General features: G+C 39.3%; 1 protein-coding gene across 2 annotated transcripts in view; it reads right to left on the bottom strand.

Moving 5' to 3' along the window:
- Positions 1–26591, bottom strand: part of UBE2D2 (ubiquitin conjugating enzyme E2 D2) — a 63800-nt gene that overhangs the window by 27564 nt on the left and 9645 nt on the right. The window contains exon 2 of one of the 2 annotated variants that reach the window (XM_059174753.1): positions 16810–16884. The exons of the other annotated variant lie outside the window; for it this stretch is intronic. The gene's annotated coding sequence lies outside the window, so the exon portion shown is untranslated. The remainder of the gene's footprint in view (positions 1–16809; positions 16885–26591) is intronic. 2 annotated transcript variants of the gene reach the window in all.

The following is a 26591-nucleotide window of genomic DNA, read 5'->3' as shown; positions in this document are numbered from 1 at the left end:
TAAACAATTTTGATTCTCTATAACCCTCCTAAGTGTTTTTCATCTTAGTTCAAACAGCCCTATAATCTTACACCAATTAATTTATTTTAAAGCTTAATTCTCTATGGATTTTTAAAAACATTTTTATGTATTTACTTATCTGAGACAGAGAAGGAGAGAAACAGAACCCCTGTGTGTGCAGGAGCAGGGGGGACGAGTAGAGGGAGACAGAGAAGCAAGACTCTCCACTAAGTGGGGAAGCCAGACCCTCAGCTCAAATCCCAGGACTTTGAGACCAAAACCTGAGCCAATGTTAAACGTTTGACCAAGTGAGCCACCCAGGAACTCTTCTATGGATTTTTTAATACATTTCCTACTACTATCATTTTTGGCTCAGGAATATGATTTCCAATGAAGAGATATACAGGAATAACAACAGTGCCTTACATTATTCCTGAAGAATATCTATTTTCCAGAGGATTTAAAATGAATCACTATTAAATAAAACAGAACACTAAAACATCTAAAAGCCTCAGGTATTTCTGTATTATAGCACTATACAAGAAAGAAAGGAACCTTCTTAACTCGAGGGGATGGGGTCCTGGCAAGGGGTATGTAGATTTTCCTTTCACTTCTTTTTTCCTCTTTTTTATTTTATTTATTTTTTAATTTGACAGAGAGAGACACATCGAGAGAGAACACAAGGCAGGGCAAGTGGAAGAGGGAGATGCAGGCTTCCTGCTGAGCAGGGAGCCAGATGCAGGGCTCAATCTAGGGAACCCAAGATCATGACCTAAGCTGAAGGCAGATACTTAACAGCTGAGCCACCCAGGCTCCCCTTTCTCTTTTAAAAAGATTTATTTGTCAAAGAGAAAGAGACAGAATGTGCACAAGCAGAAGAAGTGGCAGGCGGAGGGAGCTGCTGAGCAAGGAGCCTGATATGGGACTTGATCCCAGGACCCTGGAATCATGTCCTGAGCCAAAAGGTAGACATTTAACCGACTAAGGCAAGCAGGAGTCACTCCTTTCACTTTCAAGTAATCATGTCAGACTATTAGTTGGTTAAAATTAATGCTTCTATTAGTTATTTTTAAAAAACCCTTCCCCAAATCTTAACAATTATGAAACAAAATACAGATGGCACAAAAACAGGGATGAGTTTCACCATTCTGGTCCTTAACCTGTGGCATAAGGTAAAAGGAACAAGATGGGAAAATGAAAGGTTACAGTTAATTTCATAGAAAAATGGCTCCAAAGTCAAATTTTAATAGTTCTGAATGTTGTTAAACAAATCAAAGATCTCTGGTAGTGATAATCAGAATAAGAGATGGCTGAGTGTCTGCATTCAACTCAGGTGATGATCTCCATGTCCTGAGATTAGGTCCCAGGTCAGGCTCCTAGTTTAGCAGGGAGTCTGTTTCTCCCTCCCCAACTTCTCCCCACCCCCGTCATGGAAGCACATGTACTCTCATTCTCAAATGAATCAATAAAATCTTTAAAAAAAAAAAAAAAGAGAGAGAGAGAGAGAGAGAGAAGAGACTATTCAAGCAGAGATTACAATTCATAGAATTGTAATTTCAAAGTCAGAAGAGATCACCCAGGCTAATACCCAATTTTAGAAAAAAACAAGATAGAAAGTATCTAACCCAAGGAAAATATATTAGTAATTAGGAGAGTAAGGAAGTGATGTTCTATAATATCATGCTTCTTTAATTTGGATCTAAAATGTTAGAAATGTGTTAAGTTAAAATGCCTGAGAATGCCTGAGAATTTCTGTGTTCCCCAGGAAATTAAGCTGAAGCTCCTTTAAGATGACTGCATTGCCAAGAAAGAACAGCTAGACCAGTTCTCAAAAATGAGGTCTTGGCACAGCAGGAGCATCACAAGAAAACTTGGTTCCCACACCAGACCTACTGAATCAGAAACTCTGGAGTGTATGCTAATAATATGTGTTTCAACCAGTGCTCACCACTCCCAGAAATTATGATGCTCACTAAATCTTCATTACCTTTATGTTTCACAAATTAAACAAAGAGACAGAGAGCAAGGCTAGAAAACTCAGTATCAGCAAGACGGGAAGGGAGAGGAAGGTAAAGGGCAAAATGGTAGCACAAAATGAAGATATCAAGAAAGGGACGAAGCTTAGATAAGGTGTGTTCCACATTTTCAGGATACATTGAAGAGAAACGGTCATCACTATAGCTCTGTCCAGCATAAGAGTTGAAGTTAATATTTCAAAATAATTAGCAATAACTAGCACACACATGCTCTCCTTCTCTCTCAAATAAATCTTCTTTTTTAAAGATTTATTTATTTATTTGACTGAGATCACAAGTAGGCAGAAAGGAAGGCAGAGAGAGAGGAGGAAGCAGGCTCCCTGCTGAGCAGAGAGCCTATGCGGGACTCCATCCCAGGACCCTGGGATCATGACCTGAGCCGAAGGCAGAGGCTTTAAACCACTGAGCCACCCAGGTGCCCCTCTTCTTTTTCTTAATCAGAGAGATAGAAAGCGAGCACAAGAGGGGAAGTGGTAGGTAGAGGGAGACGCAGACTCCCTGCTGAACAAGGAGCTAGATGCAAGACTCAATCCCAGGACCTTAGGATCCTGACCTGAGCTGAAGGCAGCCACCTCTTTTCTTTCTTATTTATTTATTTATTTATTTGACAGAGGGAGAGAGATTTATTTATTTATTTGTTTGTTTGTTTATTTGACAGAGGGAGAGAGATCACAAGCAGGCAGACCAGCAGGCAGAGAGAGGGGGGGAAGCAGGCTCCCTGCTGAGCAGAGAGCCCGAGGAGGGGCTCAATCCCAGGACCCCAAGATCATGAACCGAGCCGAAGGCAGAGGCTTAATGCACTGAGCCACCCAGGTGCCCCTGAAGGCAGCCCCTTAAGCAGCTGAACCACCCAGGTGTCCCTCAAATAAATAAATCTTTAAAAAAGGGGGGGTGTCACATGCTGAACTGAATGAGCTAATCAGGTACCCTTAAATTTACTCATTTTTAAAACTTGGGAGATATTATTGGGGAACCTGGGTTGCTCAGTCCATTAAACACTAGACTCTTGATTTCGGTTCAGGGTCATGGGATTAAGCCCCGGGTTGGGCTCTGTACTTAGTAGGGAGTCTGCTTGACATTCTTTCTCCCTCTCTCTCTGCCCCACTCCCTGCTCACATTCTCTAATACATAAATCTTTTTTTAAAAATTGGGAGGTATTAACTCATAGTTATCCTAGATAAGTTTAAAAGAGAAATATGTAATTTCTGACAATATCAAATTATAAAATCTCAAATTATCTGGTCTGATAGACTTAATTCCCTTGTCACTGTCAAATATTTTCTATTTCTCTATGAATGCTGCCTTCTACTATAAAGACAGACAAATTGATGTGAACATGCAACAATTTCAATCTTTACCTGAACTGATTATAAGCAGAAGTAGTAACCTTATTCGAGATTAAAGTCTATACACCTTAAAAAAAAATTTTTTTTTTCCCGGCTGAATGAGAGAGCATAAGCAGGGGGAGTAGGAAAGGGAGATGCAGCCTCCCCCGTTGTGCAGGGAGCCTGACAAGGGGCTCAGATCCCAGGACTCTGGGATCATGACCCAAGCTGAAGGCAGATGCTTAACTGACTGAGCCACCAGGCACCCCAATAGTTCCTTTCTTTAGATGACTGGCATTTATTTCCTATTTTTCACTATCACAATGCTTTGGTAAATATTCTTATTCTTGTACACACAAATTTTTCTAAATACTGCTTCAATTTAACTAGAAAAAGTAACACCTCCCACTTTAAACAATGCAATACCTTTTATAATGTATGAGTGTTTAAAATTATTTCCTCAAACCATATACAAGTGTATTGTACTTACTGCTGAACAAATTAGAACTTGCAAAGTTGATCAATGTCTAGAGAGGGGAAACTATTCCTAAAACATGCTTAATTAGGAGACCAATTTATCTGCTGACCTCCAAAAACATGGAGATGAACATGACAGACACTGTCTCCCATTTGAACCTTCATTCACCACCATCTGATAACCCTTCTTCAGGTCCAGATTAGCAGCACATTTCTTGCCCACAATCATTAAATGTGTAAGAGCACTTTCATCATCACCTTCTACTACAGATACCAGGTATATATGTTTCCTAGGTATCACCAGAAAATGTGTTGGTGCTTGAGGGAAACTTCTTTTTAATTTTAACTGTCTCATTAACTCTGCAGTTAATGTTTCAATGATTGAAGTAGAATTTTCTTCTAAATGTCTACATGGATGGCTATTTTCTAAGTTTGTAAAAAATTCTAAATGTCTTTCCCTTCAATAATAGTTCTACCAAAAAACCACATGGAGATTTTTGTACTACAAATACTGAAAACCAAGCAACTCATGTTTTAGCATATTAATAAAAATAAATTGCTGGAAGAATGTTACAGTTATTCCATAACTTGTGTATGTTTTTGCTGGTATCAGTAGGGGCTAAAGGCAGAATTCAGGTTTTCTAAGTCTTAACATTCTTTGATGCTTTTTCATTATTCTGAGCTTAGATAACTTTAACCAAGTCATTCAACCTCTCCAGACCAAAGTTTCACAACTGTAAAACAAGGAAGTTAAATTGTAACAGAAACTTACACAGGATGGTTTAATTATATGTGTAGGGGTCAAAAAAGTTCGGAAAATTTTATAATCCACACCCATTTAAGAATAGTCAAGAGTCTAAGGGCATCTGATGGCTCAGTCAGTTGAGCAACCTACTCTTTTCATCTCAGGTTATGATCTTGGTGTCACAAGTTCAAGCCCCATGTCAGGCATTGAGATTACTTACATAAACTTAAAAGTTTCATAAAGGAGAAACTATATGAAATTCTGACAATGTATATAATTAACCCAATTACAAATCTTTGATTAGAAACTATTATTTTTTTAAAGACTTTATTTTTTTGGCAGAGAAAGACACAGTAAGAGAGGGAACACAAGCAGGCCGAGTGGAAGAGGGAGCAGCAGGCTTCCTGCTGAGCAGAGAGCCGGATGCATGGCTCGATCCCAGGTCCCTGGGATCATGACCTGAACCAAAGGCAGACACTTAATGACTGAGCCACCTAGGCACCCCTTTTATTTTATTCATTTTTAAAAGACTTTATTATGGGGCGTCTGGGTGGCTCAGTGGGTTAAGCCGCTACCTTCGGCTCAGGTCATGATCTCAGGGTTCTGGGATCGAGTCCCGCATCAGGCTCTCTGCTCAGCAGGGAGCCTGCTTCCCTATCTCTCTGTCTCTGGCTGCCTCTCCGTCTACTTGTGATTTCTCTCTGTCAAATTAATAAATAAAATCTTTAACAAAAAAATAAAAAAATAAAAGACTTTATTTATTTGACAGAGATCACAAGTAGGTAGAGAGGCAGGCAGAGAGAGAGGAGGAAGCAGGCTCCCCAACAAGCAGAGAGCCCGATGCAGGGCTCCATCCCAGGACCCCGGGATCATGACCTGAGCCAAAGGCAGAGGCTTCAACCCACTGAGCTACCCAGGTACCCCTATTATTATTATTTTTTTAATGAATCTCTACCCCCAAAGTGAGGCATGAACTCACAACCTTAATATCAAGAGTCACATGCTCCAACAACTGAGCAAGTCAGGTGCCCCTAAAAATTATTTTTAAAGGGCAAGAACTCAGTTTACTTTAACTTGTCTTCACAATAGCACAGTTAAATGGTTTTAAAACACAACACTAAACATTTCCCATTAAGGAAAGTAGTGTTCACACACTGGGCCTTTTTTTTAGGATGAAAAAAATGTATTTTTAAATTTTTTTTTATTTTAAAAACTATTCATTTATTTGAGAGAGACAGAAAAAGCACAAGCAGGAGAAGCAGCAGAGTGAGAGGGAGAAGCAAACACCCTGCTAAGCAGGGAGCTTGACGTGGGGCTCAATCCTGGGACTCCAGAATCATGATCCAAGCTGAAGGCAGAAGCTTAACTGACAGAGGCACCCAGGTACCTCCATTATACATATTTAAAGATTTATTTATTTATTTGAGTGGGGAGGGGCATACTGAGAAGGGAAGAGAGTCTTAAGCAGACTCAGTGCTGAGGTGAGTGCGGAGTCTGATGTAGGGCTACAACACGCTGAGATCACAACCTGAGCCAAAACAAAGAGCAGGACCTTTAACCAACTGTACCATCCAGGCACCCCAGGATGAAAAAAATATTTTTTTATTCCCCAGGGACATCCTTTTTTCTCCAAGCAGCTATATTACTCCTTAACTGTTCTGTACAAATCTAGTACCATGTATAGTACCACAGAATAATATTTCATGCTCAATTTTTTATCTGTACCTTTGAAAGGTTAACTTCCATATACCCCCCACCTCTACCCCTTGAATCCTTAATTATAAATTCCTTGAGTCAGAGACAAGATATATCATATTCTTTATCCATTTTCCAGAGACTGGAATATAAGAGGCACTCAAATGCCTGAATGAATGGATGAATGCCTAGCATAGGACCAAGGAGAATCACTTGCAAATGGGAAGATAAACGAAAGCACAGAAACTTACCAGAGGAAGTCTAGTCTATTTGGTTTAGAAACTGATAATGTCATGAAGTAGTCCACAGTGATATACAAAATATATTACTGAAGTTGAATGGTACAGGGTTTTTTAAAAAATTGTATTTGTTTATTTGAGAGAGAGCATGAGGGATGGGGGATAGAGCGGGAAAAAGAAAAGCACACTCCCCACTAGGCAGGGAGTCGGAAGTAGGGCTTGATCCTAGGACTCTGATAGCATGACCTGAGCCGACACTTAACCAACCCAGCCACCCAGGCGTCCCTGGAACAGGTATTTTTTGGTGAGACTGCATGACACCAAAGAACAAGGAGTTTCTTTGAGCACTTTGGCAACAACCATTTAGATGGAAATGTTCCGTTATAATTAGAGACAATGTTATTTGTTTATTATTGAAGATCAAGAATTTTTCCTAGACTTTATATTTTACCTCTATGTACTACCACTTACTCATTTCAAAACTTGAAAAAAAAATTAAATTCAACCAGTCCAAGATCCTAGGAACAGCCTGTCTAGAACACTCCACACTCTGTATCCCCCATCTCATGTACCTTTAGGCTTCACTCAAATGTTGCCTTTGGAGAAGTGCTTCTAGGAAATCCACCATTTCCATTCAATCTCTTTTAAATACTATCATGGAGAAGGGCACCCTGCTTTAATAACTCATCCTACTTCATTTTTATCTGTGTAATTACTTAATGTTTCTTGATATTAAATGAAAAATAGGGGGGCGCCTGGGTGGCTAAGTGGGTTAAAGCCTCTGCCTTTGGCTCGGGTCATGATCCCAGGGTCCTGGGATCGAGCCCCACATCGGCTCTCTGCTCAGCGGGGAGCCGGCTTCCTCCTCTCTCTGCCTGCCTCTCTGCCTGCTTGTGATCTCTGTCAAGTAAATAAATAAAATCTTTACAAAAAGAAAAAAAAAGAAAAAGAAAAATAGGGACTTCACCTCCACCTTCTGGCACAATCATTGGTCCATGGGAAGTGCCCAGTGTCTTGGAAGAACAGTTACAATTATATAAAGTAACTGTAAGTAGATGGAGAAAGACAACATGATCTTTCTTTGGAAGATACTTAAAAAATATATATATCTGAAATCAAACTGCATATTATAATCAATGGTATGTCAGCTTAAATGGCAGTGTTTCCTTTCTTAGTAGTATATACAATAACAATATATCTTTCAATTGATGGCATCTTAGATTCAATGAAGTAAAGCACTTGGAAAAGCAGTAATATTCTCTGATACTGCAGCCACGGGATCCTATACCTAACAAAGCAGAAGTCAGAATTTTGGCAATCAGGGCCAAAGGAGAAAATGACTTAGTAAATGACAGAGTTAGGATAGGGAAAGCACAACTCTTCTAGAAGACTGCTTAGATAACAGGTGGGGGACAAAAATATTAAGGGGGCACACAGGGTACCAAAAGCAAAACAGGCAAACAGCTATTCCTTGTTAACAACTCATGGAGCTGAGGAGCAGTGGTAGTTAGGCTGTCGGGGCAGGTTAGACTGTATACAGGGTACCTATCAGGGTTTGAAATTCCCTCTTTTCAATTACTAAAGCAGTGGTCAATGCTCTTCAAAATTCTATGTTTTGAATGAGGGTGGCAGGTAGCCAGGTAGATGGGAGCTAATACACAGTGGAGCACCTATGCCAAAAGATTCCATTTTTCACCAAGCTCCAAAGAAAATACTGAAATATCAGGAAAAGCTCTCTTCCTAGTATTCAGGTAACCAGAATTTTGTACACCCCACCAGCTGATTCCACCTCAACTGACAACTATGTAGCAAACTAAAAACCTAAAGAACTTATTTTGTCAAAGGTCACCACCACACTTTTCCATAACAATAATCATGTACCATAGTCCCACATTACAGAAAACAGGGAAATGAACTTATATTAATATAATTACCTTAGTGTATTTCTGTGCTACCACTAGTGGCAAGATAATGGGGATCTCAAAAAAAAGGTAAAAATGACATCTTATGCCCCATTATACTCTGTAAAACTATGCTCCACCCCCTGAAAAACACACATGTACTATTTTTAATAAGAAGCATATGATTAAGTTTTTATTCTGGTGTTTTGAAATATATAAAAACTGTTAACCTAGAACTGTAAATCTTTGAAATTTATTTAAAGATTTTATTTATTTGAGAGAGAACATGAGCGGGGGGAGAGACAGAAGGAGAGGGAGAGGCAGACTCGCCAAGGAGCAGGGAGTCACAAGCGGGTCTCAATCCCAGGGCTCTGGGATCATGACTTGAGCCAAAAGCAGAGGCCTAACCAAATGAGGCATATATGTACCCCAAATCCTTGAAACTTAAAAGTAATACTTCCCACAGACTTTACTCTTCAAACCCAAAGAATAGTCAGTTTCCATTTCACAAGTTTTCCAACACCAACCCAGGGAGTCCAAAATAGTTAATTTGTTTAGTTAAATCAGTCTTCCTACAGACTGACAATCTCTGATATAAAATGGTGATCAAAGTAAACTAAACTATTAAATTTTACTATGCTAGAAGACTGGCTAAATATTTGCAAAGCTGTCTCATGTAATGATCAAGACACAGAAAATAACAAATCACTTAAAAAAAAAAAAAAAGCCCAAAAAAGTCTCAAGCCTGGAATTATATTTTATAACAGTTATTCAAAATACCAACTGACAGAAAAAGATTTCTGGGTCTCTATGGAATAGTCCAACCTTCAAAATTAGACACTAGACAGTATTAACTAAAGTGTGAATAGGTACATCCGAAGAAATGTCTTTTCAAAATTACATTTTATGTAAGCTTAGAGACAGGAACTCTTTGTCCACACTGAAATCACTTGAGATGCCATCTAATCAAGTATCTTCTACACAGTAATAGAAGCATTTATTAGTGTCTTGGGGGGAAGACATTACAGAACCATCACAAGAAAAATGAACAGTTTCTGTTTTCCTATGATGAAATTCACACTAAAAGAATTTCTACTTCATCAGCAGCAAGAGCTGGGAAAAGGCCAGACAAAATTTAAGTCTATATATAGTTAGGCCAGGGGAAGATTTGGGCCCAGTGAGTATTACCTATTTTTTATTTATTTTTTTAAAGAATTTCTTGAGAAAGAGAAAGCACAGGTGCACAAGCAGGGGGAGGGGCAGAGAGAGGGAAAAGCAGACTCTCCACTGAGCAGTGAACCTGACCAGGATCCCAGGATCACTGACCTGAGCCAAAGGCACCTGCTTCACTAACTAAGTCACCCAGGCACCCATATTACCTGTTTTAAGAACACTTTATACTTCCTGATATTAAGAACAAAGCATAACTCTCATAGGTAGTTTTTGTGTGTGTGTGTGTGTTCGTGTTTTTTTCTCATAGGCAGTTTTTGACGTGGCAAATCTGACCAATTAACCTGCAGGGAATGTTTAACCCATATAATCATTTCAGAGGTGCTATCTGAGGATTCTGAGAGCATTTTTGAGATTAACAAAGAGGAAGTACTAAGCAGAGCAAGAGTTCTTTTCATACTTTTCCTGACAACAGGAAAAGTATGAAAACATTATGAATTGAGTAAAAAAGGACAGCTAGTCAGCCGCAAGTTTCTTTCTTCTTGTTTTTAAATTTTTATTTAAATTCTAATTTGTTGGGGCAACTGGGTGGGTCAGTTGATTAGGCCTCAGACTCTGGACTCCAGCCGGGATCATCACGTCAGGGTTGTTACACACCAAGCCCTGCGATGGGCTCTGCACTCAGCTGAAGTCTGCTGGAGGTTCTTTCTCTCCCTCTTCCCCTTCTCCCGTGCTCGCCCAATCTCTCTCTAAAATAAACAAGTAAGTCTTAAAAAAACAAAAAACAAAAAACCTAGTTAACATACAGTGTGATATTAGTTTCAGGTGCAGCCTTGAGTTTCTTAATATAAATGTGCTATCAAGACCATGAGTTAGGTGAGAGTTTCAGTAGGAACAAGTCTGGTACTATGAAATTCCTTCTTCCCGTAAATCAAATTTTATCCAACAATTACCACACAGACAACCAAGAAGAGAGTCACCTCCTTGATCTTTAGGCTTGTAAAGTCTGACAGAAAAAAACTTAAAGAGTACAAGGTGAAAAAACACAAAAGAGACCAATAATTACATTTTAATGCTACAAGAAATAGTTTAATTCCAACACATATATAGTTTTTTATAACGTAAATGCTAGTTATCTTTTATCTTTTTAATTGCTATTCTTAGCCTCCCAGCACTAGGTTATACAAAGCAACCTGGAGGAGGGAGAGGATGGAGGAAATGAGGAGATGTTGGTTAGAGTACTTCCAGTTATAAGAGGGACAAGACCTGGGGACTTAATGTATAGCAAGGCGATTATAGTTAGTAATACTATATTATATACTTAAAACTTCCTTTAAAAGTATACCTTAAAGGGGCGCCTGGGTGGCTCAGTGGATTAAGCCACTGCCTTTGGCTCGGGTCATGATCTCAGTGTCCTGGGATCGAGCCCCGCATCGGGCTCTTTGCTCAGCGGGAGCCTGCTTCTCTCTCTCTCTCTGCCTGACTCTCCGCCTACTTGTGATTTCTCTCTCTCTGTCAAATAAATAATAAAATAAAAAATCTTTAAAAAAAAAAAAAAAAAGTATACCTTAAATGTTCTTACCACAAAAAAAGAAATGGTAATTACGTGACACGTGGAGGTGGTTAGCCACCACTATGGTGGTAATTATTTTGCAATATGTAAGCGTATCAAATCAACATTGTATACCTTAAACTTAGATAATGTTAATGTCAGTCACATCTCAATAAACCTGAGGAAAAAAAAGAAAAAAGGAACTAAAGCTATTCTGACAGGAAAAAATTCTGACAGGAAAAAAAATGGCCCCAAATAAATGGCTATCTTTTTCCTCAAAACCATCACATTTTTAGGTTTTACTCCAATAAGCCTTTCCCTTCCCATCTATTCATCCTCTCTTCCTTCCTCTTACTACTTATTGGCTAAACAAACCTTCAGAAAAACAAACGTTTTGAAATTAACATTTAGGAAAATGTTAATTTAATATACTCAACCATTAGAATTGTTTTTAATGAATAAAAAAAATCCACTGTTAAATCTGTAACACATGACCTTATCCAAGAAATAAATACATTATCGAGACAGCATTTACTACAATTTCCCCTGCAGTAAATAATCTCCAAAGGTGGCTATCGACAATCTCTCCATCCCTGTAAGAGCATACTATTCCTCTTATCAACAAATCATCTAAGGGCTGGCTCAATCAGTTAAGAAACCAACCCTTGATTTCAGCTCAGGTCATGATCTCAGGGTTATGAGATCCAGCTCTGCGATAGATGCCATGCTCAGTGTAAAGTCTGCTGGAGATTCTCTCTCTCCCTATCCCTCTGCCCCCCTCCTTTCTCCTGTTCTCTTAAAAAATTCCCATTCCCACAGAATCCTGGCTGTGCCTCCTGGTTGACCAAAAAAGTAAAGCAATTTATGACACTGTGTCAGTTTTAAGTCTAGTGTTTAAGAGGCCTGATAGCTTTTCTTTTACTCTGAGCCATCACTTAGGAAGTCCAGGCCATTTTGCTGGAAAGACCCTTTGAGGGCTGGGGATGTACATTTCAGCTAACAGTGAGCATCAGGTTTCTAGACATGTGAGGGAAGTCTTTTTGAATCTTCTAACTTTGTGACAACTGAATACTACCACAGAAATGATCCTAGCTGACAATGCATGAGGCAAAACTGCCTAATCAAGCCAAAGAATCCTGAGAAATAATAAGTCTTTGTTTTAAGGCACTAAGCTTTGGAATCATTAGACAGCAAAGCTAACAAATACCCCTATATTGTCTCTAAAGAGAACACAACTCTGACGAATGAGGAAGGTATAGTCAAGGCCCTTGAGGCACTCCATGTGGGTAAAAATCATGCATAAGCAGGGTATGTTAATAAAATATGAAAACTCCACTCATAAAAGTATTCACAAGATGCTAATCAAGCTCAGAGGAAGCCCAGGCTGGATCACCACGTAAGTTTTCTGGAAGAGACATATTTGAGCTGAGTTTTGAAGGAGAGTTAGTCAGCCAGATAGGTAGGAAGGAAACAATATGAGAAACACCAGAGGGGGGAAAGCAGGATGTTTGTGGGTAAGAAGTTATGTGCATACGTATGTGTAAATGTGGGTGTGACCCAATGTTATAAGCAATCTGGCGTTACCAGAAGACTGAGAAGCAAGAGATGTAGTTGTCAGGGGGTAAAGAGGTTATGAAAAGCTTTGTCCATCATGCAAAGGAGCTCATAGCTCTTCTATGAGGTAAAGAGCCACTTTGGGGTTTTTAAGGCTAATAACAAGGTCACAGTAAGGTGACTATTTTAGAAGGCTTGCTTTTGCAGCATGTGGAAAAGGTCTTTAATAGGGAACTAGACTGAAAATCAAGAGACTAAAAAAAGGGACTTTAGATTAGTCTAGGTGAGAGATGATGGCCTGAATTAGGGCACAAAGAAAGGGATGAAGAGAAAAGGAGACAAAAACTGGCAAGGCACAGTCACTAACTGGATATAAAGGACTCCATCAGTCAGCATCTAATCAGGAAAGCAGAACCCATGCCAGTGAGTTTCACAGAAGAAATTTAACATGGGGAACTACTTTTGAAGGTGTCAGAAAAATGAAAGGGCTAAGAGAAAACAACTGGAAACCCCGAGATTAGAAGGAGCAGGGCTACTATCCCTGAGACTGGAGGGACGAAAGACGCAGGTCCTATCACCAGAACCCAGGAGCTGTGGCTGCCTAGAGGGAGCTGGACCATGATAGAGATGTCATCTCAAGCAAAAAGAAGTGGGGGGGGTGGGATATGATATGATATGATATGCCCTACCCTGGTCCTCTTATCTCCACTGGGCAAGCCCAACTAGAAGCCTGCCTAACAAGGGAGCCTGAGAAAGGTAGCTTGCCTTTTGCAGAAACAGTAAGTAGAGGAAGGCAAGAAAATAGATCTGAGCATAAACAAAATGAGCAAGGCGTGAGGATAAAGGAGAAAGAGTAGATTGATTCCTCCTTGCTATCTGGCTTCGAATGGGGTGGAGTAGTAGTGTTGGAACCTTAGATAACAAAACCAGGAAGATGGTGGGGGTGAGGAGTATAAAGGAGGAGATACAGAGAAGGACACAAATAATCTAACTTTTAAAACTCCCTCACTGGGGCACCTGTTGGTTAAGATTAAGTGTCCAACTCCTGATTTTTTGCTTAGGCCAATGATTTGGGGGTATAAGATCAAGCCCCATGTTGGGCTCCATGCTCAGCAGGAAGTCTGCTTGGGAATCTCTCTCTCCCCCTCTCCGTCCTCCAACTCTCTAAAATACATTAAGAAATCACCAAAAAAAAAAAAAAAAAAAAGACTCTGAACAATAGATCTTGCCAATTAGGATGAAAGCAGTGTCTCAGCAAAAACAATCACAATATTTGGGGCACCTGGGTGGCTCAGTGGGTTAAAGCCTCTGCCTTCAGCTTTGGTCATGATCACAGGGTCCTGGGATGGAGCCCAGAATCCAGCTCTCTGCTCAGTGGGGAGACTGCTTCCTCCTCTCTCTCTGCCTGCCTCTCTGCCTACTTGTAATCTCTATCAAATAAATAAATAAAATCTTAAAAAAACAAAAACAGGGGTGCCTGGTTGGCTCAGTGGGTTTAGCCTCCGCCTTCGGCTCAGGGTATGATCTCAGGGTCCTGGGATCGAGCCCCGCATTGGACTCTCCACTCAGCAGGGAGCCTGCTTCCCCCTCGGTCTCTGCCTGCCTCTCTGCCTACTTGCGATCTCTGTCAAATAAAAAACTAAACTAAAATAATCTTTAAAAAAATAGACAACAACAACAACAAAAAATAGACAACAGCTATTTTTAAATGTTACATATCGATCTAGAAGAAAATCATGAATTATTTTTAGAATACTGCAAATGTCCAATACTTTCATTTGCTACATAAAAATAATTAGATCTACAAGCGTTCTGTACTTTATGACTTTTGAAGTACCTGTTTCTTTAAGTTACAATTCCTAGAAATATAGATTATTGTCTAACAATACAGCATGTGTTTAGAAAGATATATATTAAGAACCACTGAAAGTATCTCAAACTTTCAGGCAAAATGACAGATTGAAACATGTAACTTTTATTCTCTCCAAAATCCTATTAAAATAAGAGTCAACAGAGTTTTTGAAAATTTTTAATTTCAGGATACCATATAGTGCTATATTCATTTCAGGCGTATAATATAGAGATTTAACAATTCCACGTTACTCAGTGCTCATCAAGGTAAGTGTACTGTTACTCCCCTTCACCTATTTCAACTATTCCCTGACCTACCTTTCCTCTGGTCACCATCTATTTGTTTTCTATAGTTAAGGAGTCAACCTTTTTTTTTTTTTAAGGCTTAAACCCACTAGAGTACAAAGAATGGGAGAAAAGGCAACAGCAACAAAATTTTGGGAAAGTAAAAGGCAAGAGTGGTGGATGTTAGTGACTTAGCAGTCCCAAAAAGGTTAATTGTAATTTATGGGAAAAGCTAAGAAGCCAAATTTACAGAGGCTCAGAAGTTGATGATGGTACAAGCAGCTCCTGGAGCTAAAAACAGGACTGTCTGAAAATCTGTTTAGGCAGAGGATACAATCTGTAATATCTAGAGAATATGGGGCAGTATACAAAACAAGGGATCTGCTTTATTCAACAAATAAGTTTAAAAAGAAAGAGGAAATATATTTATATATTAACAAAGACTTAAAAGACATCAACCAAATGCAATTAGTTGACTTTATATATTAATTCAAAAAATAAAGAGTAAAAAAGATTTAAAACCTCATTTGACAGAGTCTGGGTGGCTCAGTTGGATGAGTCTGACTTCAGTTCAGGTCATAATCTCAGGGTCCTGGAATCGAGCCCCACATCAGGCTCCCCAACTTAGTGGGGAGTCTGCTGGTCCCTCTCCCTCTGTCGTCCCTATGCTCATGGCTCTTTCTGTCCCTCCCTCTCTCAAATAAGTATTTTAAAAAACACCTCATTTGAAAAAGAAAGATTTTAAACTGGACATTTGAGGTCATGAATATTGTTCATATTTTTAAACTTTTTTTCCTAATTTTATTTACTTGCGAGAGAGAGAGAGAGAGAGAGAGCACAAGCAGAGAGAGGAACAGGCAGAGGAAGAAGCAGGCTCCCTGTGAAGCAAGGAGCTGGATGCAGGACCCTAGGGTCATGAACTGAGCCGAAGGCAGACGCTTAACTGACTGACACACCCAGGCATCCCAATTGTTCATGTTTAGATGTAATAACTGCAAGGGCACCTGGGGAGCTCAGTTGGTAGAGCGTGAGACTCCTGATCTCAGGACTAGGATTTTGAGCCCCATATTAGGGGTAGAGATTACTTAAATTCTTTAAAAAAAAAAAAAAAAAAAAGACAGAGATGTTTTAACTATATCATGCACATGATTTTTATTTTTTTTTTTTTAAAATGATTTGTTTGTTTATTTATTTATTTGACAGACAGATCACAAGTAGGCAGAGAGGCAGGCAGAGAGAGAGGGGATAGCAGGCTCCCTGCTGAGCAGAGAGCCCGATGTGGGGCTCGATCCCAGGACCCTGGGATCATGACCTGAGCCGAAGGCAGAGGCTTTAACCCACTGAGCCATCCAGGCGCCCCATGCACATGATTTTTAAAGAGTTCTTATCTCAGGGTTTTTCAATTTGGGCAATATTGACATTTGGGGCTGGGTAATTCTTTGTTGTTGGAAGCTGTCCTATGCACTGCAGAATGTTTAGCAGCTCCCTAGCCTCTACCTATTAGATGCCAGTAGCACCCAGTAGCCTCCCAGTTGTGACAATCAAAAATGACTACATACAATGCCAAATGTCATTTAGTGGGCAAAATTGCCTAGAGTTGAAAACCAGTGATTTATCTTTTAGTAATACATCTGAATTATTTACAGATATAATTATGTAACATTTGGGATTGGCTTCAAAACAATCCAGTGAGGGTGGAAGAGGTAATTAAGAAACAACACAAGATGATGGGTGATGGGGTGTTTGGAAATTTATTAGACATCTATTTTGTGCACTTTTCTATAGTGTTATATTCATAATAAGGTAAATTTTAAAATAAGGAAATCAGAAACTCTTGTATCTTGTTAGTTGGGTGTCTAAAAAGATTGGAAAACAATTCTTCAGTATCTTACAAAAACAAAACGGCTCACAATCTATAACCAAACAACCCTATTGACTACATAGTTAAGGAGTCAAGAAAAAAAGACAGAAAGCTTCACCTTTGTGCACCAAGAGACATGTATGGCAATGTTGATGCTTCAGTGTCTGCAGCAGCAAAAACTTGTAAACAATTCCTATCACAGCGGAATAAAGTTTAAGAAAATACATTGTTGGTACATTTATATTCACTGAAAATGCATGTCATTTAAAATGTATACACTTCCATAACATCTAGGTAAATTGACAACAGTTAATGTTCTTTATGGATAAAAATCTTATAAAGATAAAACTCGAAAACTTAAAACTAATAAAAAGTGATATATAAACAGTGAATCTTGGAACACTGAAAAAATTAAATTAAAAAAAAAAAAAAAAAAGTGATGTATAGATCACTTCCTTGACTTTGGACTCCTCCAGTGAATGCCTCTCCTGCCAAGCCACAGGCCAGAGGTTTGGTCTCTGGAAAGGATAAAAGAGAATGTCTCAGGAATAAGAGATTACAAGCATAGTCAAGGGGATGGATGATGTACAGAAAACTGGAAGGTTAAGTGAACATTTTCATATCAACTTTGTTCCCAGTGGTTCTGAGAAAACTGGAAGCTGGGCCTGTACTGTCTAGGCAGGAGATTATAAGATCCTCAAGAAAATGTGACCAGCACAAGATAAAGAGCTTTTACTATTCACTGATATTAATGGTTCACCCAGAGAAACAGCCCAGTCAGCAAACCATAAACTGAACTCCACAGTTGCCAAAACTCACCCCTATATGCTCAGACCTTTTCATCAATTTTTTAGTACTCCAATCCTATTAAGTATAAATGACAATGAAGAAATCAGCCATCTGATCATTCATCTTCAACATAAAAGATAAACACCAAAACAATGTACAGAAAAAAGCAAAGGAAAACAAAGACCATGCAAGGAGAAAAAGTCAAAACAAAAGAAAAACTATCATGAATATCCTAAAAGGTAAGAGAAGTTTTTACTTCTATGAAACAAGAACAAAATCCTTAAACATACTGAGAATGAGAAAATCTTCTATGATGGAGATAAAAGACAAAGATGGAAAATGAAAACATAGGAGGACTAATCCAAATACTCCCCCAAATTGATCTACAGATTCCATCCAATCTACAGTGACTACAGTAGATTAGAATCCATTCTACAGGGGTGCCTGGGTGGCTCAGTGGGTTAAGCCTCTGCCTTTGGCTCAGGTCATGATCTCAGGGTCCTGGGATTGAGCCCCGCATCAGGGTCTCTGCTCAGCAGGGAGCCTGCTTCTCCTTCTCTCTCTGTCTGCCTCTCTGCCTACTTGTGATATCTCTCTGTCAAATAAATAAATAAAATCTTTAAAAAAATAAAAGAATCCAATCTACAGATTTCAAATTGATACATATTCCATCTCTATCAACATTCCAAATGTCCCTCACCCTCCCTTTTTTTGCTTTACAGAAATAGCAAGGTGATACTTAAATTCATATAGTAATGCAGGGGACCCAAAGACCAAAACAATCTTGGAAAATAATAAATTTAGAAGACTCACACTAAAGGATTTTAAAACAATACAAAGCCATAGGATTCAAGACAGAATGACATAAAAACAGTCTGGCATAAAAACAGATGTATATATCAATAAAACAGAAGCTCAGAAATACACCCATACATCTATGGCCAACTGTTTTTTCTTTTTTTTTAAATAAAGATTTTATTTATTTATTTGTCATAGAGAGAGAAGCGAGAGCAAGCACAGGCAGACAGAGTGGCAGGCAGAGGCAGAGGGAGAAGCAGGCTCCCTGCCGAGCAAGGAGCCCGATGTGGGACTCGATCCCAGGACGCTGGGATCATGACCTGAGCCGAAGGCAGCCGCTTAACCAACTGAGCCACCCAGGCGTCCCTGGCCAACTGGTTTTTTACACAGTTGTCAAAACAACTCACTTGAGGCAATATGACAACTGGATATTCACATGCAAAAGATGAGCCTAGACCCCTACTTCACATTATATACAAAAATTAACTAAAAATAGACCAGATACCATAATCTCACACCCATCAGGAAAGCTATTAAAAACAAACAAACAAACAAACAAATAAAAAACAAAACAGAAAGCAACAAATGTTGGTTGGATGTACAGAAATTAGAACTCTTGTATTGGTGGGAGTGTAAAATAATACAGTCACTATGGAAAACAGTACGGCAGTTTCTCCAAAAATTAAAAATAGAATTACCCTATGATCAAGCAATTCCAGTTCTAGGTATAAACCCTACATAACTGAAAGAAGAGCTCTGAAGAGGTATTTGTACACCCAAGTTCCTCCCAGCATTAGAATAGCTAAAATGTGTAAACCCAAGTTTCGACCACCAGATGAATGGATAGGTAAAGTGTGGCATGGAATACTATTTAGCCCTAAGGAAGGATATACTGACAACATGGATGAACTTTAAGCATACTGTGCTAAAGTGAAAGAAGAGAGTCACACAAAGGTAAATACTGTATGATTCCAATTATATGAGGAACCTAGTCAAAAACCATAGAGACAAAAAGTGGAAGGAAGGTTGCCAGGGGCTGGAGAGAGAGAGAGGATAGGGAGTTATTGTTTAATGGGTATAGTTTCAGTTTTGAAAGGTGAAAAGAGTTCTAGAGATGGATGGTGGTTATGGCTGTATGACAATATAAATGTACTTACTACCACTGAAATGCCTATTTAAGAATGGCTAAGAGGGAGGGGCACATGGCTGGTTCAGTGGAAAAGCACATGACTCTTGATCTTCGGGTCATGACTTCAAGTCCCACACTGGGTGTAGAGATTACTTAAAAACAAAAAATCTTTTTTATTTATTTTTTCTAAAGATTTTATTTATTTATTTGACAGACAGAGATCACAAGTAGGGAGAGAGGCAGGCAGAGAGGGGGTAGCAGGCTCCCCACTGAGCAGACAGCCCAATGTGGGGCTTGACCCCAGAACCCTGGGATCATGACCTGAGCCAAAGGCAGAGGCTTTAACCCACTGAGCCACCCAGGCGCCCCAAAAAATCTTTTTTTTTAAAAATGGCTAAAGGGGGGGGGGCGCCTGGGTGCCTTCGGCTCAGGTCATGGTCTCAGGGTCCTGGGATCAAGCCCTGCATCGGGCTCCCTGCTGAGCAGGGAGCCTGCTTCCCCCTCTCTCTGACTGCCTCTCTGCCTACTTATGATCTCTCTCTGTCAAATAAATAATATCTTTTTTAAAAAAACCTATAAAACTCTTAAAAGGAAACACAGACGTAAATCTCTGTATCCTTGGATACAACTTCTTAGCTAAGACACCAAGAGCACAAGCAACAAAAGAAAAATTAGATAAACCGGACTTCCATTAAAATTTAAAACTTCTGTATATCCATGAAGAAAGTGAAACATCAACCCACGAAATGGGAGAAAAATTCTGCAAATCAATTATCAACTATAGTGCTTTAATACACAGAACATATAAAGAATTCTTATAGCTCAACAATAAAGACAATAAAATTAAAAAATGGGCAAAGGATACACTTTTCTCAAGAGGACATACATATGGCCAATAAGCACATGAAGAAATGTTCAGTATCATTCAGTAATTAAGAAAAATGCAAATCATAACCACAATGATATATCATCTGACACCTACTAGGAAAGCCATAATCAAAGTAATAAAGTAACAAGTGTTGATGATGTATACAAACTGGAACCCTCATACACTGTTAATGGGAATGTAAAACAGTACAGTCTGTTTAGAAAACAGCCTAGTGATTCCTCAAAAAGTTAAACACAGGGTGGGGCGCCTGTGTAGCTCAGTGGATTGTTGCTTCTGACTCTTGGTTTCAGCACAGGTAACGATCTCAGGGTTGTGAGATCCAGACCCGTGAAAGTTTCACACTCAGCAGGGAGTCTGCTTAAGGATTCTCCCCTTCTCCCTCTGCCCCTCACACTACTGATGTGTGCACAAGTGCACATGCACTCTCTCTCAAATAAGTAAGTCACCCACAAAAAACAACCAAAAAACCCCAAAATGTTAAACACAGAATTACCTACCACATGACCCAGCAATTCTACTCCTAACTGTATATCAAGAATGAAAATATGTGTTTAGACAAAAATTGAAAGCATCTGAAAAATACTGTTTGTAGCAGCATCATTCTTAACGGTTAAAAAAATAAATAAATAAACAACCTAAATGCCCATCATATGATAAATGGAAAAAAAGAAAATGTGGTATACCCATACAAAAGAACATTATTCAGTCATAAAAATGAATTAAGGGGATACCTGCATGGCTCAGTTGGTTAAGTGTCTGACTCTTCATTTCAGCTAAGGTCAGGATCTCAGGGTTGTGAGATCAAGCCCAGCATCTGGCTCCCCAGGGTGTGGAACGTGCTTCAGATTCTCTTTCTCCCTCTCCCTCTGTCCCTTCCTTCCCCCACTCTCACAGGCCCACATATTCACCCTTTCTCTCTATTAAAAAAAAAAAAAAAAGAATTAAGTACTGATATATACTGTAACTTGGACATAGTTTCTATAAACTGTAACTTGGATACAGTCAGACACAAAAGGTCACATATTGTATGATTCCATTTATATAAAATGTCCAGAATAGGAAAATCCATGTAAGTAGAAAGGGTGTGGGGAGAGCAGTCCAGAAGTCCAACATCCAGTAATAGTGAAAAAAGGAAGAGGGGCGCCTAGGTGGCACAGTGGGTTAAGCATCCGACTCTTGGTTTCAGCTCAGGTCATTATCTCAGGGTCATGAGATGGAGCCCCAGATAGGGCTCCCCACTCAGTATAGAGTCTGCTTTAGATAGTCTCTTCTTCTCTCCCTCTGCCATAGCTCTCCCCCAAATACAGAAATACATCTCATAAAATCTCAAAAATACCAACTGAATTTTGAGCAAAACAAATGAAAATTGACCTACATCACCATTTATCATGAAATTTCCCATATGTGGGACACAGAAAACCTGTTAAGTTTCCAGAAAGGAAACTGGCCACATAATACAGGATCAGGAATCGGAATAGTTTGGGACTTAACAGCAATACTAGAAGCTAAAAGACAATGAAAATACTGACTATAAAAGTAAAAACAGTTCCACAGTAGTGGCCTTACCCCAGACTCTAAGATTACAGGTCAGGTCATGTCCACAGTCCAGGTTAAGAAACTAACAGCTCCTTTCCAAATGCCAATAAACATTGTCAGTTTTAAGTTGTTCCTCAAAGTCTGAACAATTTTTCTTAACCCTATATTAATGTTGCATATGACCTCATTCAATTTATTTTCCACATCAAGTTGTAGATTCAACAAAAGAGGAACTAAAATAAGATATGTATACTGAAAAATAAATTACTGCATAAGCATGTTCTGGGATTGCCACTCTAAGTTAAACAGATTTCATTTATTCAAGATTTGTCCTGCAGTGAAAATAAAGGGTATAACTATTTCTGTTTTGAGAATGAATTCTAGTTTTTTGTTTTGTTTTGTTTTTTAAATATTTTATTTATTTATTTGACAGACAGAGAGATCACAAGTAGGCAGAGAGGCAGGCGGGGGGGGGGGGCTGGGGAGGCCACGGGCAGGGTCCCTGCTGAGCAGAGAGCCCAATGTGGGGCTTGATCCCAGGACCTTGAGATCATGACCTGAACTGAAGGCTGTCTTAACCCACTGAGCCACCCAAGCGCCTGAGAATGAATTCTAGTTTTTGTTTTAATCCAATTTAATCAGTATTTTAAACATTTGGAAAATGGTTTCAAATCACCCTTGAAAAAGATAACACTAAATATCATGGGAATTCACACTTTTAAAAAGAGCTCACAAGGGGCGCCTGGGTGGCTTAGTTGGTTAAAGCCTCTGCCTTCGGCTCAGGTCATGATCCCAGGGTCCTGGGATTGAGCCCCCCGCTTCAGGCTCTCTGCTCAGCAGGGAGCCTGCTTCCTTCTCTCTCTCTCTCTCTCTCTGTCTGCCTCTGCCTCTCTGCCTACGTGTAATCTCTGCCTATCAAATAAAATAAAATCTTTAAAAAAAAAAGAGCTCACAAATATGTATGATATATTGCTGGTAAGCTCAGTAATTTTAAAGTGGGTTTTACTATTTCTAGTCAACAAAAGTGAAACACAATGCTTAAAGATACAAATAATCTGGGGCACCAGGTGGCTCGGTCAATTAAGCAACTGTCTTTGGCTAATGTCTTGATCTCAGGATCCTGGGACTGAGCCCCAAACTGGGCTCTCTGCTCAGCGGGGAGTCAACTTCTCCCTCTCACTCTTCCTTTGTGCACACTGTCTCTTTCTCAAATAAATAAATAAATTTTTTTAAAAAAATAAAGAAAAAAAAGACAATAATCTGGCCTACTACTAAACTCAGTGATAATATATTATTGCCTTAAGTGGTTCCACACATTCACAAGTGCATCAATGGAGTGGGTTTCCAAAAGCAAGCCCCTTGGGCATGCAGAGAGATCCAGAAACTTGCCATGAAGGAGATGGGAACTCCAGACTCAACAAAGCTACCTGGGGGCACCTGGGTGGCTCAGTCAGTTAAGCAGTTGCCTTCGGGTCAGGTCATGATCCCAGGGTCCTGGGATTGAGCCCTGCATTGGGCTCCCCGCTCCACGGAGAGCCTGCTTCTCCCTCTCCCTCTGACTGCCTCTCTGCCTACTTGTGTGCTCTCTCTCTATAATAAATAAATAAAATCTTAAAAAAATAAATAAATAAAAAGCTACCTGCGCCAGAGGAATAAGGAATGTTCCACACCGTATCTGTGTGCAGTTGTCCAGAAAACATAAAGAGGATGAAGATTGACCAAACAAGCTCTAAAAACTGGTTACCTATGTACCCATCACCACTTTCAAAAATCTACAAACAGTAATGAGAACTAATAGCTTATTATCAAATAAAGGTATAAAACTGAAGCAGGAAGGAAGGAAGGACCATATTCCCTAACTGGAAAAAGTGCTATATGGTTACAATTACTGGGCTGAACTTCCTGTATCTATTCTAGGTATGTTCTACACGACTGGCACTATTACTTTAAATAGTTTTATCTAAATATTTATGCCAACTAAGAAACCCTATTTTATTATTTTATTTTATTTTTAAATTCTGAGAACATCTGCAAGGGGATGGGCATGACCCAGCATAAGTCAGGACAATTAAGGGCATCCTCAGGTAAGGGAGAACCAGAATTCTATCTATGGAGGTGCACTACAGTGGTGGGAGGTTGATTATATACTGGGAAATTGATAAAATGAACAGATATATAAAGAATAACAGAAGCCAGGTTTCTCACTGTCAGAAAAGAATTAGGAACACCAAAAGAGGGGTGCCTGGGTGGCTCAGTCAGTTTAGCATCTGATTCTTAATTTCAGCTCAGGTCATGATCTTAAGGTTGTGGGACTGAGCCCACATCAGGCTCCATACTCAGTGGGGATTCCACTTGACATCCTCTCTCTCCCTCTGTACCTCCCATCACAAATAAACAAAAATATCTTAAAAAAAGAAAAAATAGGAATACTGAAAGGAAGAAATATAGGGTGAACCCTATGATATTAGCCAGGAATTAAAAGTGCCAATGTGAACTGATGGGGTTTTTTATATATAGAGAGAAAAGTAAATCTACATGGAAATGTGTGTACTGTATGTATGTGTATTACCTGTATGTACATACACATATTCCCTAACTAGATCCACTGATTACACTGAGAAACCCTGAAAGCTGGGAGATTCCAAGAGCAATGAGCACACCTAGCATCTAAATCTTGATTTCTAATTATCATTTTCCAGTAAACAGAACTAGGGATCTTTGGAAAAATAGATGATCACAAGGCTAGAGCAGGGTAAAAGAAAAAGTCAGAGCTATCTTGTGGTACCAAAACAAAGTACTCAAAGAATGAGCAAACAAAACAAAACAAACAAACAAAAAAAAACCTTGAGCATTAAAATAAATAATAGGGGCACCTGGTGGCTCAATGGGTTTAGCCTCTACCTTCGGCTCAGGTCATGATCTCAGGGTCCCAGGATCGAGCCCCACATTGGGCTCTCTGCTCAGCAGGGAGCCTGCTTCCTCCTCTCTCTGTGCCTGCCTCTCTGCCTACTTATGGTATCTCTCTGTGACAAATAAATAAATAAATAAAATCTTTTTTTTAAATGATAATAAATTATTATGATTCACCTGAATAAAGTAGGATATCATAAGTCCATACAAATATACATTTAAAACTGAGTTAAGTTAAAACTTTTACGTAATGGTGTGGTACCCAGACTCCAAAATAGCTCCCCATGATCCTTGACTCCTCATATCCACACCCTTTAGTCACCTCTCCCACTTTATAACAGGACTGGTCTGTGAAACTAACAGAATATGGCAAGTGATAGTATATTACTTTTGAGATTAGGTTATAAAAGATACTGTGGTTGCTCGCTCTCACACTTTCTCTAAGGGATGCCATGTCTTAAGCATACTTAGGCAGCTTTATGGAGAGACCCATGTGGGGAGGAAATGAATCCCTTAGTCCAATAACCCACAAGGAACTGAGACCTGCCAACAACCATGGGAGAGAGCTTAGAGAGGATCCTCTAGCCTTCAGAGTGCAGTCTCAAGCAACATCTTGGCTGCAATATCAAAAATGACCCTGGGCCACAATCATCAGCCATTCTCAGATTTCTTATCTTCAGAAACTGTTTGATAATAAATGTTTGTTTTAAGTAGCTAAGTTTTGGGGTACTTTCTTCTGTAGCAGTATATAAATAATACAAATAGGATAAGTACATATTCTCAAAGTAGTTCCCCCCAAATTACTTACTCATCACAAGGAGAAAAAGAATTAATTCCATAGTAGGGAACCCTGGTAGACACTACTTTAATCAAGTGATGCAAGTGAAAATTCTCAGTAATGGGTCAAACTGAAATTGCATACCACTTGACAGGATGCAATTAAAAGAATGCAACCAAAATCATACACCACATGATTGATAGGATGGGAAGAACATGACACAACATTGCTTCTGTGACATTCCTGTCCCATGACCTAAATCTGATCATAAGGAAACAAACCCAAATTGAGGACACTGCAAAACAACTGGACTCTAATATTTGAAACATGTCAAGGTCATGAAGCCCAGAAAAGACTAAGGAATTCAAAGACACCACAGATAGATAACAAAATGGAACAAGTAACTGGATCCTTTCCTATAAAACAATTGGAAAAACTTGAATGGGGTCTGAGGATTATACAGCAGTAATATCTCAATGGAAATTTCCTAATTTTGAAGGCTGTATTGTGATCCTGTGGCAGAATGTCCTTATTTCGAAGAAAAATACATTTCTTATACAAAAGTATTTAGGGTTAATGAGACATCATGTTAACAACTTACTTTGGAATGGTTAAAAGAAATATTCTAGGTATTATATTTGCAACTTTGCAACTGTGCCAGTTAAGTCACAGTAATATTAAAAACTACCTTTTATATAGTCCATATTTCCTTTCTACTCATCCCCCACAGGTTTGCAGGGTAAGTGACACTATCCTTATTCTAGAGACAAGGAAGGTGAGGCTAAAGAAAATCAGGGAAGACACTTGCTAAGAACACGGGCTAGCGCATGACTCAATAAGCATGTTACTCCAAAATCCTTTTTTTTCCCCACCATATCACTTGCTGTCAGCATTCACTGAATGTTGTTGACAAAAACTGAATGCCTACTATGCATCAGATACTGGAATATAACGAGTAAGATAAGGACTTTGCCCAGGAGAGCTCAGTCCTGAGGAGAAGAATAATCAATCATGTCTACATACTAAGAAATAGTTCTATAGTGGAATCCTACTGCCTGCATGCCTGGGGCA

The sequence above is a fragment of the Mustela lutreola genome, chromosome 5 (genome assembly GCF_030435805.1).
Source record: "Mustela lutreola isolate mMusLut2 chromosome 5, mMusLut2.pri, whole genome shotgun sequence".
Taxonomy (NCBI): domain Eukaryota; kingdom Metazoa; phylum Chordata; class Mammalia; order Carnivora; family Mustelidae; genus Mustela; species Mustela lutreola.
The sequence above is the reverse complement of the archived record's forward strand: the minus strand, read 5'-3'. Positions and strand labels throughout refer to the sequence as shown.